The 11,786-nt window shown below is 40.6% G+C and overlaps 1 long non-coding RNA gene across 2 annotated transcripts; it reads right to left on the bottom strand.

The window, feature by feature from the left end:
- Nucleotides 1-542: 542 nt before the first annotated feature.
- LOC140708001 (uncharacterized) lies at nucleotides 543-11,223 on the bottom strand. 2 transcript variants are annotated; one of them, XR_012088127.2, is made up of 3 exons: nucleotides 11,118-11,223; nucleotides 10,011-10,082; nucleotides 543-805 (listed from the first exon to the last, which is right to left on the bottom strand). It is a non-coding gene; the product is annotated as an uncharacterized LOC140708001 (long non-coding RNA). The 2 variants fall into 2 exon arrangements; XR_012088128.2 differs by lacking the exon at nucleotides 11,118-11,223 and adding an exon at nucleotides 10,220-11,096.
- Nucleotides 11,224-11,786: the final 563 nt, after the last annotated feature.

Raw genomic sequence — 11,786 nt, 5'->3', positions numbered from 1 at the left:
AGTTTGGGAGCCATAGGAACGCATTAAACGAAGTTTCATGCGTTCCTATGGCTTTTTCCGTTCCGTTTAGCGATGTTTTTGCATAGCGACGATTAATCCGGAACAGATTAACGTCACTATGCGGGGCACCACTGTAAGCCACTCTGAGACATTTGTAGGAGAAAGAATAAAGACATTTCATTACTTACAGTTGTGAACAGGTGACAGCAAACTAACACAGAGACTTCGACTAACTTCAACAGACAAAAGAGAAAGAAATAGAACTCTCAACTGAGAAGCAGGCCTCTCTTTGAGTTCTGAGGCAGGATATACAGTTTGGTTAGTGGTGGATAGACTGACAGTCACTCCAGCCCAGAAAAGGTCCCTCCCAGCCAAACTAACTACAGGCAGCATGTGAGGTTGTAAAACTCCAACAGTTTCTTCTTGGAATGTTGGTGCTTGTATTCTGTCACGGAGTGGCTCACTAAGTGAAAAGTCACACAGGAGCTTTAACTTTTCAGTATCCTAACACAGTATACACCAGCAACCAAATAGTAAATTGATAAGAGGAAATTAGGAATATTTTATTTCAGTGAGAGAATTAAACATGTTCTTGAGGTGGCAGTCTAGTACAGTTACCCAAGAGTAGGTCCCAGTGAACTCCGTTGGCTTTATTTCTGAATAGACGTGTCCAGGACTGTGCTGTTCTTTCTTCCAGTGAGTTGCCCAGAACTGCTAGGAATAATACTCAAAAGGTCTTGCAATTTCATTGATCTTTCTGTATACAGCAGCAGCAGTGGAAATTTAATCAGACAGAACTCTTGCTCTGTGAAATAAACAGATAAAATCTTGCTGTGGATTTTGCATTCCATATTTTTGTTCCCTTTGTATTTTTGAATGTTGATTATTTTCAGTTCCCTGACTTAGAACTCACTGCCCAAATCACGACAGCCTTTTGGAATTCTTTTTCTCTGTTAATAGGGTGATCCTGCTGGAAATGTCAAACATGTTTTTTCAACTATTGTGTTTTAGTTTTCTTTGCAAGATCCCCAAGCTTATGAAGAAAATAGAATGCCTTTTGGGCGGCTGATGCATTTTATGTTCTGCTCTGCAAAGGCTTACGTAGACAAGCAAATACCATGCCTGGTGAGGAATTTGAAATGATTCATGTGCTTATCTCTGTGTTGTTTTATATTATTGTTATAGAGGTATATAAACCTGCAGATGACATGAAGAAAGTGGACAGGAAGAATGCAAGTGATGTTACAATGGCAAGGGTTGCCAAGCAAGGAGAGCTTTGAAAGGGCGCTGGGCAAATCCATGGAAAATCACACTATTTGTGGGCTACTAATCATGCCTCATAAAGATTTCTTCCATTAAGGAGAGGTGGTAGAGATTGGAAAATTCACTTGTTTTTGGACTCCTACAGTCTGCTAACTAGCATGACTCCTGGGGATTCTGGGAGTTAAAGTTGAAAAAGTGACACTTCTGAACTCTGAGAGGCAACAGACTTCTGTATATCATTTGCTGGGAAGCTTGAGCAGGAGAGTACTGCTGTCCTCTGTGGTTACAACTGCCCTCAACCAGGGTAAGGCCCCTTTTCCCACCCCTGAGACCTCTGTCTGCCTTTTCACACCCTCCTGGTGGTCTGCCACTAGGGTCTCCATCAAGACTACCAAGAGAGAGGTGCAGCTCAAGGCCAACCAGCTTGCTTGGGGACTGCAGGGCCCTTCTTGCACCCTTATGTTCTGCTCATAGATAGCTGAATAGTGGGAGACCAGAATGCTAGGCAGGCCTTTGTCCTGATCTAGTATAGTTCTTCTAAAACATGTGCTAGAATGCCTCTTCTTGTCGTGCATGGGGGTCAGGGCATAGTTTTTTTGTTCATGTTAAGTGCCGTTAAATTCCCTTTGATTTATGGCAGTCCTATGAAAGACCTCCCAAATGTCCTGTCCTTAGCATCCCTGCTCAGCTCTTGTAAACCCAAGGCTGTGGATTCCTTTATGGCTGGTACAAAATATTACAATAAAATATAACAATCCTGGTTCTATCTATCGGGCCAGAAATTCATAGAGTGTATGCCCCAAATCAAAAGAGGCAATTACAAGAGGCCCTTGTAATGAAAATTTCAACTGCTGATTATTAGACGGTTATGTAGAAGAGACCTATCCTCTTTTGAATATGGCCACTTTATTTATGGATATAGTTTTATGTTACATTATGGATAAAGCATTATAGCCACAAACTCCAAATAGTCTCTGGTGGCATGAGATTTCCCAGAGTTCAAAGATATCACTCTGAAATGTTGGAATTTTCTTTTGTTGTTTAGTCGTTAAGTTGTGTCCGACTCTTTGTGACCCCATGGACCAGAGCACGCCAGGCTCTCCTGTTTTCCACTGCCTCCCGGAGTTGAGTCAAATTCATGTTGGTTGCTTCGATGACACTGTCCAACCATCTCATCATCTGCCGTCCCCTTCTCCTCTTGCCTTCACATTTTCCCAACATCAGGGTCTTTTCCAGGGAGTCTTCTCTTCTCATGAGATGGCCAAAGTATTGGAGCCTCAACTTCAGGATCTGTCCTTTCAGTGAGCACTCGGGGTAGATTTCCTTCAAAATGGATAGATTTGTTCTCTTTGCAGTCCAGGGGACTCTCAAGAGTCTCCTCCAGCACCACAGCTCAAAAGCATAAATTCTTCAGCGGTCAGCCTTCTTGATGGTCCAGCTCTCACTTCCATACATCGCTACTGAAAAAACCATAGCTTTGACTATGCAGACATTTGTCGGCAAGGTGATGTCTGCTTTTTAAGATGCTGTCTAGGTTTCTCATTGCTTTCCTCCCAAGAAGCAGGAATCTTTTAATTTTGTGGCTGCTGTTACCATCTGCAGTGATCAGGGAGCCCAAGAAAGTAAAATCTGTCACTGCCTCCATATCTTCCCCTTCAATTTGCCAGGAGGTGATGGGACCCCAGTGACCATGATCTTAGTTTTTTTGATATTGAACTTCAGACCATTTTTTGCGCTCTCCTCTTTCACCCTCACTAAGGGGTTTTTTAAGTTCTCCTCAGTTTCTGCCATCAGACTGGTATCATCTGCATATCAGAGGTTGTTGATATTTCTTCCGTAATTCTTAATTCCGGTTTGGGATTCCTCCAGTCCAGGCTTTCGCCTGATGTATTCTGTATATAAATTAAATAAACAGGGAGACAATATACAGCCCAATTTGGAACCAATCAGTTGTTCCATATCCAGTTCTAACTCTTGATTCCTGTCCCATGTATAGATTTCTCAGGAGATAGATAAGGTGGTCAGGCACTCCCATTTCTTTGATTGTAGTCCACACAATCAAAGGCTTTTGTGTAATCAATGAAGCAGAAGTAGATGTTTTTCTGGAACTTTCTGGCTTTCTTCATAATCCAGCGCATGTTAGCAATTTGGTCTCTAGTTCCTCTGCCTCTTTGATATCCAGCTTGTACTTCTGGGAGTTCTCGGTCCACATACTGCTGAAGCCTTCCTTGGAGGATTTTGAGCATAACCATGCTAGTGTGTGAAATGAGTGCAATTGTACGGTAGTAGGAGCATTCTTTAGCACTGCCCTTCTTTGGGATTCGGATGTAGACTGATCTTTTCCCAACCTCTGCCCACTGCAGGCATATTGAGTGTAGCACCTTAACAGCATCATCTTTTAAGATTTTAAATAGTTCAACTGGAATGCCATCACCTCCACTGGCCTTGTTGTTAGCCATGCTTTCTAAGGCCCACTTGACTTCACTCTCCAGGATGTCTGGCTCTAGGTCAGCAACCACATTATCTGGGTTGTCCGGGATATCCAGATCTTTCTGGTATAATTCTTCTGTGTATTCTTGCCACCTCTTCTTGATGTGTTCTGCTTCTCTTAGGTCCCTACCATTTTTGTCCTTTCTCATCTCCATCCTTGCACAAAATGTTCCTTTAATATTTCCACTTGTCCTGAACAGATATTTGGTTTTTCCCTTTCTATTATTTTCCTCTATATCTTTGCACTGTTCATTTAAGAAGGCCCTCTTGTCTCTCCTTGCTATTCTTTGGAAATCTGCATTCAATTTTCTGCAACTTTCCCTATCTCCCTTGCATTTTGTTTCACTTCGCTTCTCTGCTATTTCTAAGGCCTCATTGGACAGCCACTTGGCTTTCTTGCATTTCCTTTTCTTTGGGATGGTTTTTGTTGCTGCCTTCTATACAGTGTTACGAGCCTCCATCCATAGTTCTTCAGGCACTCTGTCTACCAAATCTAGTTCCTTAAATCTGTTCTTCACTTCCACTGTGTATTCATAAGGGATTTGGTTTAGATTATACCTGACTAACCCAGTGGTTTTTTCTCCTTTTTTCAGTTTAAGCTTGAGTTTTGCTATAAGAAGCTGATGATTAGAGCCACAATCAGCTCCAGGTCTTGTTTTTGCTGACTGTATACAGCCTCTCCATCTTTGGCTGCAGAGAACATAATCAATCTGATTTTGGTATTGCCCATCTGGTGATTTCCATGTGTAGATTTGCCTCTTGTGTTGTTGGAAAAGAGTGTTTTTGATGACCAGCTTGTTCTCTTGACAAAACTCTATTAGCCTTTGCCCTGCTTCATTTTGAACTCCAAGGTCAAACTTATCTGTTCCTTTTATCTCTTGACTCCTTACTTTAGCATTCCAGTCCCCTATAATGAGAAGAACATCTTTCTTGGTGTCAGTTCTAGAAGGTGTTGTAAGTCTTCATAGAATTGGTCAGTTTCAGCCTCTTCAGCATGGGTGGTTGGTACATAAACTTGGATTACTGTGATATTGAAAGGTCTGCCTCGGATTCATATTGAAATCATTCTGTCATTTTTGAGATTGTATCCCAATACAGCTTTTCCCACTCTTTTGTTGATTATGAGGGCTACTCAATTCCTTCTATGGTATTCTTGCCCACAGTAGTAGATATGATAATTGTCTGAATTGAATTTGCCTATTCCCGTCCATTTTAGTTCACTGACACCCAGGATGTCAATGTTTATTCTTGCCATTTCCTGTTTGACCACATCCAGCTTACTAAGGTTCATAGGTCTTACATTCTAGGTTCCTATGCAGTATTTTTCTTTGCAGCATTTGACTTTCCTTTCACTTCCAGGCACGTCCATAGCTGAGTGTCCTTTCGGCTTTGGCCCCACCACTTCATTAGCTCTGGAGCTACTTGTATTTGTCCTCCACTATTCCTCAGTAGCATGTTGGATGCCTTCCAACCTGAGGCGCTCATCTTCCTGTGTCATATCTTTTTGCCTTTTGTTTCTGTTGATGGGGTTTTCTTGGCAAAGATACTGGAGTGGCTTGCCAGTTCCTGCTCCAGGTGGATCACATTTAGTCAGAACTCTCTACCATGACCTGGCCCCTTTGCCACGACAAGGCAGCAATCTGTGAAGGGGAATGTTGGAATTAGTTATTCTTGAATCTGATCCATTGTAAAGATTTCGATGGAAGTTATTTTTGACTAATATCTATCCTGTTGATTTCATCTGATATGCAAGTAAATTGGTCTGTAAGCCTAAATTAAGTTGCAAACTGTTGAAGTTGGGAGGGGAGGGGAGCCAAATTTCATTTAAAAACAAAGAATTTTGGGAGCACACTCCTTGTCTGAAAGCAGAATTTAGAGAAAATTTCCAAAAGCCAGTCACATGCTTCTCTTGAACCTTGCCATGTTTTTAAACAGAGACAGTGCTTTTATTGTCATTGCTGAGGTTGTGGAACAGCAGCAGGATCTGATGGATAGCATTTAATATCCAGAACGTCAGCTGTTACTCACCCTATAATAATAGTAACAATAATATTAATACTAATATTAATAATAGTTGCTGTGGTTGTTGTTACATGCTTTAAAGTCAATTCTGACTTATGGTAAGCCCTTTTAGAGTTTTCTAAGAACAGACTATTCAGAAGTGCTTTACCATGCTCTTCTGGGGATACCCTGGGATTATGCAGCTTGCCCAAGGCTACACTAACTGCCTCTTTGGGAGCACAGTGGGGAATTGGATTCCAAACATCTAATCTAACCCAGTGAGCTATCAGCCAGCATATAGGAGAGTATAATTCTTTTATATGTGACCATTCAGCCTTCTCCATCCACTCCATCCTAAAACAGCACCAAAATCAAGTCAGCTCTTTCCTGCATTTTTTCAAGGAGGCAGTGTACATTTTCTAAGGATCAAAGGCACTACAAACCTACTCAAGTGTAAATATCACACAAAGGCCCAGTGTTTATATTCAGCCATGAACTGGTTTGAAATAAATATTTGAACTTATTAAATAAAATAACATAATCAACCTGAAAAGAATCAACAATTTTCTTTGTTAACTAAAATGCTACCAGTACAAGCCAGCTTGATTAAAGACAAATCATTAGTAAACCTTGGAATCACATAAAGCATGTGACATGAACACCCTGTGTGGGCAATAATCCCTTTTCTTGTTTCATACTGCTTGTTCCCTCTGTTTTTGTGCCCATAAGCAGTCTGACTGAGAATTGACTAGGAAAAAAAATCCTTCAAAGCAAGTACAATGGAGCACAACACTTTATGGTCATACATATCAAACAGTGCAGAGGCACAGCACAGAATATTATTAGCGGAACATTCCTCCTGCTCTAACAGCTCTGCTGCAAATAAAAATCTAGGCAAATCAATGGAGCTTTAAACCATTGTATTCACATTTCACGCTAAAATGATCTTGTGGAATATAGGCCCCATATGAAAGCTGTGTCAAACTGAGTGATCCACATTGACCTGTACTGTTGAAACTGGCTGGGGGCAATTTTCCAAGGCTTCAGGCCTGGTTCTTCTTGATTCCTACTGGGAAATGCTAGGGATTGAACCAATAGACCTCTGCAAAATATGTGCTCTGCCACTAAGCTGTGATCTCTTCCTCTATGTATTTTCAGATAAGAGTAATACATAACCTTCATCCCTCAAACCGTTATGCAAATTACGGTAAGCCATTTTCTTGCTTTGAGAACTTTTGAGAGTTGCCTGTATGTATGCAGTAGGAGTGGGTGAGAAATGTGTCCAGCTATGACTTCTCCACTTTTCACCCTCTGGACTCCAATAAAATTGTTTTTTGAAGCAGTAAAGGCTGGTGTGGTGGATTTCAAAAGAGTGGTGAATCCACTCAGGGTTTTACTTTAAATATTACAGAGGTTTTTGCAAGGTGCTGAACTCTAGCCCACAAATAGGTTCAGCAGCCTGGGTAGATTCCATAAACTTCACGCAAAAAATATGGAATAGCTTCCATGCCAGGTTCACTGACGGGAATATTGTGCAGTTTCAGGCTTGCTAGGGCTGTGCATATAAAACAGTGCTGCAAGAGCTGTAGTGAAATATGGTACAGCTGCAAACAAAGCTGAAATACAGACAAACCAATCACTAAGATATGTTTGGAAAACTGACACTTTTGACACATTTTTACAAACATTGTATCGTCAATAGGAGGAAAAATATGTACATTAAAAATGCATCTCTGCATACATTTCCAAAAAAAATATCCCTCGATACAGAATTTTCATGCCAAACAAACAAACAAACAAACCAGACACGCTGCAATCTGATATGCAGGCAAGTCTGAATAAACTTTGAGGTGGAAATCAGAAGATGTGGCAAACTCAGGTTTTACATATTTGCACATTTGTAGCTAGTTATAATATAGTAATAGGGTTTAGCCTCCCAGAGGTCTTATAGACCTCCAGAAAGTGCTCAGAATCAGACTTTGGAGAATGGTAGAAAGTTCTGCAAATAATGGAAATACTTCTCTGTAAAATCTTGTCATGCTGCTCCAACAGGCAAATGGCCATGGCTGAGGAAAGTTTCTAGTTAACGATCCACTGATGGGAGGTGCCATTTCTTCTGGCCTCTGATGTATTTAGAAATATATAGGATGAAGTGAATTAGTGGAGTACAGTAGCAGGGTATGTCCACTGCTGCCAGAAAGCAAATCCACAACCTTATATTAGATCACCATAGAGAAATACCTGAGCCTCACAGGTATGTTCAGTAGATATGTCTCCCTGCATGTTTGTGTGCACTTGTATGTGTATGCGTGCATTCCAAAACTGATATTTCTTTGCACACAACCATGACATCAGTCTTTCTTTTAAATTGGGAAGACTGACTCTCCTAAAGTAGGATGGCTAACAGTATAATTTTGTCTTAAAGCTGTGCCTGCTGCAGCTGTTAAAAATCAATCCAAGCTTCTTTTGTTGTCTGTAATGCCCTCATGCTAGCTGCCTCCTTCTGTTTGCAGGCTGATCTCAGACATCTGCCAGCAAAGATCTGTCCACAGAAGAGTCAAAATTGGGTGGGTGGGAAGAGTGAAAATGAAGCCATGCTATGTCCAATGCAAACTTCCTTCAGCCAAGGGACACAGACACTATGCTGCCACAAAGATAGACCATGGTGTGGTTAGTCCTTAGAAATATTTAACATTCCAATTGAGCACATCTTCAGTAGGTGTCGTGTCAGCCTAGATGGTCTTTGGCATCTTGACTGGTCAGGATGTTACTCCTACTGTATATATTTACAGTGGTGCCTTGCTTAATGATTGCCGCGCATTATGACGAATCTGCTTTACAACGATCTTTTTGCGATCTTTTTGCGATCTCAAAACGATGGTCTAAATGGGGGAATTTCACTTTGCGATGATCGGTTCCCTGCTTCAGGAACCAATTCTTCGCAAAACGATGTTTTTGGGATAGCTGATTGGCGGTTTCAGAATGGCCACCAGGTAATTAAAATGGCTCCCTGCTGTGTTTAGGGATGGATTCCTCGCTATACAGGCAGCGAAAATGGTCGCCGTATGGAGGATCTTCGCTGGACGGTGAGTTTTTACCCCATTGGAACGCATTGAACGGGTTTCAATGCGTTTCAATGGGGTTTTTTTCCCTTTACAATGTTTTTGCTTAATGGCGATTTTCCTGGAATGGATTATCGTTGTTAAGCGAGGCACCATTGTATTAAAAAAAAGTAGTCAGAAAAACACCATATACCATCAGTGTTTTCTCTTTTGTAAAAGGAAAGTTAAATCCAGGAAGAACTTGGAACTGCTTGCCACTAGATTAACACAACAATCAAGAAGGCCCTTGATCCTTAAAGTTATGATGACTTATGTAAGTCAAGTATTAATTTTCTTAGACACAACAGCATACAGTATTCTTAAGGGTAGAACTATGCATGATAAGAAATATGGTGTTGGTGCCGACACCTTTGTCACTTCACACACACACCTCCCAATTCCCAAGTGTGTAGGAAAGATACTTGTTTTTCATTCCAGCTCCCAGAATTTCTAACACTGTCAACACTGGTTGGTGGATTCTGGAAGTTGTAATCCAAAATGTAACATAGGTCACATGGGGGGTGGTTTAAGCCTCCACCTCTGTGGATATATCTGTAGGTCTTTTTGAAGACCAATCAACTGGTAGCACTTATCCTGCTTTACAGATGATTGCTAGACTACATTACTATCTACATGCTGCATCCTTAATTCTTTTTATTAAATGTATGATATATTTTCTCTTCCTTCTGCTTCCCTGTTGACTGTCTGTCCTATTTGTGTTCTGTTTATGTGGTTGTTCTTCTGCCTCATTGCTTCTTTGTTTTTTTATAGGTTAATTTATCTAATTCCTAGTCAAACAAGGACACAGAACTTTGTCAATTATTTAGCTTCTCATTAATCTCTCCCAGCTAGGCTCAGTTTTCACCCCCAGTTGTTTGCCGTTTCTGCTTTCAGAGAATGAAAGACTTTTTTGCTGCTGCTGTTATCACTTCCCACATGCAAAGTCAGGGTTCCAGCTTGATGCTCTTTTGACTTACAAATAATTGAGGTGAGCATTGTGTTTGTGTTTTTAAAATGCAGTGAAATATCTTTTCCTCTTCAACTTAGAATACTAACATATACAGTATTTGATCTTCAGTGCCTAAAAAGGGAAGCAAAGACTGTTTTTTTAAAAAAATAATCTGAAAAGCTCATTAAGTAGTAATTGCTATTTACCTTCTTCCAGTAGCAAGTGACCCTGTCAGTCACCTATCGTGGAAACAATGGGTGTCACTTTCAAGAAGGAATCTAAGGGGTAAAACATAGCAATACATTCAATATATTGTGTATACAATATAGAGCATGCTATGGTCCTGATTCACACTGGGAGCACTGCATACAGATTGGCAAAGTTAAATCCATCCCCCCCCCCCCAAATATCCTACCTCTGAGAAGAGAAAGGTCCCACTGGCAGTATGGCTGTCTCTGTCTGGAGAACAACACTTTGATGTGATTCAGCCAGCGGTGACTTGTTGACCAAGCTTGGAATGTGTGTCATGACCAATGGAGGAAGATGCCTCCAGCTTGGTTCATGAATCCAATAGAGCCATTCTGGTGAAACTGGAATGGGGTGCTTTTTAGAGTGCCACAAACACCTGTTTCCAGAAGGCTTGAAAACCAGGATTTTGGGTGACATTGAAGACTGCAGAGTAAGGAAAAGGGTAGAAAGTCCCATCATTTCACTAGGCATATAAAGCACCAAGATTTATCTCCTTTTCACTAGTTTTTAACTCAGGTTTTCATAGCTTCTTCCTGAAATCAGGCACATATCTATCCTACACCCACTGCAATGAAGAGAGACACAAAGGATTAATTCCGCTTCTCTGCAGTCCCCTTATACTCCTGTATAATAATCATCATTATCATCATTAAATAATGTCAAGTTGATTCTGAATATTAATGATCCTTTCCATGGTTTTCTAGCTAGAGAATACTCAGAAGTGGTTCACCGTTTCCTTCTTCTCCAAGGGCATCCTGGGACTCTTGCCAAATCCCACACAAATTCCACACAGGCTGTATCTTCTCCCAGAAGTGGGGAATGAAACTTCTGATTCTGCAGCCAAGTACCCAATTCCTTTGATACTACTTGAATTGCACCTTCACTCTGTTGCAGAGTTTTGTATTTCTGGTAAAAATTCCTTTTTCTTTGTGGTAGAAATACTCACAAAGGTTTCCCAGACAGCCTAACCCTTTCTCATTAACTGGCATTTAAAGTCTCAATAATAACTTATTCTGAGACATTCATACTGTAGTAGAGAGAATAAAAAACATTTCATAACTTACAATCGTAAACAGATCTACAGCAAACTACAAAAACAGCTTCCAACAGACAAATGAGAGAGGAAAGAAACACTCAGCAAAGAGGAGGGGCTCTCCTTGAACTGAGAGACTGGAAGGAATGATTGGTTACTGCTGGATAAATAGACAACCACCCCAGTCCAGAAAAGCCTCTTTCAGTCAAACTATGGGCAGCAGGCAAAGCTGTAAAAACTCCAACATACTCATCAGTCAGACTGCTTCACTCTCTTTTTGTAATGTTTGTAGTTGGTCTTTATTTTATTATCCATGATATAATGTCACCTGATAAGAGCCTAAACTTCTCTTTCTGCATCCCCTGTTGCCTACTTGCATTTTCTTTGGCCAAGTTTTTGCTCCTTTTTTCCCTTATCATTTGAGTGAGACACTTTTTTTCCCTAAAGGAAGCCTTCTTTTCTTTAATTTTATATCTTTTATATATAAAAATACTTTTATATAGTATTTTAACTATTCTGATGGCTTCTACAGTACTTTCCCTGAGCAGCTATGCATTCCAGTTGAATGTCTTTTATAGCATACATTTGGTAAACCTCAGGAATTCTAGGGAGAGCTCCTCCTCATGACTTTCCATTTAACAAGTTCCCAGATTTTGGAGAACTTTCTTCTTTTGAATAGATATGTGATTGGGTTAGACAT

Source organism: Pogona vitticeps, chromosome 6 (genome assembly GCF_051106095.1).
Source record: "Pogona vitticeps strain Pit_001003342236 chromosome 6, PviZW2.1, whole genome shotgun sequence".
Classification (NCBI taxonomy): domain Eukaryota; kingdom Metazoa; phylum Chordata; class Lepidosauria; order Squamata; family Agamidae; genus Pogona; species Pogona vitticeps.
The sequence above is the reverse complement of the archived record's forward strand: the minus strand, read 5'-3'. Positions and strand labels throughout refer to the sequence as shown.